We start from the raw sequence: 1,490 nt of genomic DNA, 5'->3' as shown, positions 1-1,490 counted from the left end.
TTTATTCGACAGCCAGACTAACAGCAACATTTTAATTTCAACACCAAGCGTCGTCGTTGTGGCCTTCTTGTTTACCCAACAGTTTAACAGCTTGAATAACCCTTAGCTGCTAGTCTTCTGTGAGAAATATCGCATTTATTTACATCACTCTGCCTTTCCCTTTGTCAGTCACACTGAAGGTGAGAAATTGAGATTTGTGAGTTAGCCAATTATGTGGCAGCGCGCGTGCGGCCATAGGTAAGCTTAATGAACAGCTTCTCAATACAAAAGAGAAGAGAGGAGCGAGCAGGCTGAAGGAAAACAGGCAGGTGGGCTGACTGGAAGCTGTGGCTCTGAGTAAATCCGCCTCTGCGCTTTCACAATCAAATTGAGGAATATATATAATTCTAGCTTGCATGCAAACTGGAACTTATTTAAGTGGCAGCAACAGACGCGTAGCAGTGTATCAAAGGTAGTTTTGGTTATTACAGTGTCGTTGGAGGTAAACGCTCTCTTTGTCTAATAATGGGACTCGTTTTCTTCACAGGTGCAGCTGTGTGCTTGTTGCTGCTCACCCGTGTGGTTGACCCCTACGGCCTAACCCGTTCCTGATAGGCAGACCAGAGGCGAGGCTGAGGGAAGCGACGGGATGCGCAGTTTATCAGCTGACAAGTGCATATCGGACAACGGAGTAGCAGAGCGGCTGGCGAGACTCCGCATCCTCACCGAGTGAGTTTTCTGCTTTTAAACATCCAGCGCAAGTGCTTGGCGACTGGAAAAAATATATATAACGGTGTTACCTCAGAGAGGGGACAACTGCATTGTCGGGAGTATTGCTTGAGCTCAGCCACCGGGACTACTGGGAACATTTCTAGGCAGAAACACGTTTCTCGAGCGGAGCTGCCAGCTGAAGCTCCTTGCTCCATCACCACGCAGCAGCACAACGTTCACGCACAAGTCGGCTGTTCCGAGCTTCAGCGTCTAATCAAGCCGAGAGATTTCCGGGGAGTAGTGAAAGAGGTCTCTCTGAAGAATCCACACTGTGCTGAATTGCAAACGCGGTCATTGTAAGAAACGTATCGCGTCGCGCTCAGCTCCCCGCTTCCTGCAAGTTTGGACTAAAGCGCACCGTTGGAAGTTTATGTGCCGCTGCTTCGGACAGGCTCGAAGACGCTTCATGCAGGTCAGTGTGTAGTTAGATTTCCCCCATTTGCATTGACTCTAAATAGACTCCATCCGCGTAATTTAAATAAGCCACAGGATCGTTATCCCCTGGTCAGTAATGGTGTCTAATTTGGTCTGCATGCTGTATTGAGTCTTTTGATAAGATGCGAACCCGAAACCCACCTGGCGCCCAGCCCCTCTTCTCCACTACCTTGAAACAAATGAGTTGGGTAATATTTGGATTATGTGTTATAGCCTATATGTTTAGCAAATGCATTGCTGCAGTGGGCAGGCTACAGATGCAAGATGTATCAATTTCTTGATATTCCGTTCAGAGTGGTGGGGGG

At 48.1% G+C, this 1,490-nt stretch overlaps 1 protein-coding gene across 6 annotated transcripts in view; it reads left to right on the top strand.

The window, feature by feature from the left end:
• Nucleotides 1-275: 275 nt before the first annotated feature.
• si:dkey-237h12.3 (teneurin-3) overlaps nucleotides 276-1,490 on the top strand; it is a 142,361-nt gene continuing 141,146 nt past the window's right edge. For 5 of the 6 annotated variants that reach the window (XM_005726488.1, XM_005726487.1, XM_005726486.1 and 2 more), the window contains exons 1-2: nucleotides 397-451; nucleotides 527-1,162. The gene's annotated coding sequence lies outside the window, so the exon portion shown is untranslated. Of the gene's footprint in view, nucleotides 309-396; nucleotides 452-526; nucleotides 1,163-1,490 lie in introns of those variants that run through there. The other variant, XM_005726484.1, reaches the window with a different exon arrangement.

The sequence above is a fragment of the Pundamilia nyererei genome, unplaced genomic scaffold (genome assembly GCF_000239375.1).
Source record: "Pundamilia nyererei isolate P.nyererei 1_Seehausen unplaced genomic scaffold, PunNye1.0 scaffold00020, whole genome shotgun sequence".
Taxonomy (NCBI): Eukaryota; Metazoa; Chordata; class Actinopteri; order Cichliformes; family Cichlidae; genus Pundamilia; species Pundamilia nyererei.
Note: the sequence above shows the minus strand (reverse complement) of the source record. Positions and strands in the feature narration are given on the sequence as shown.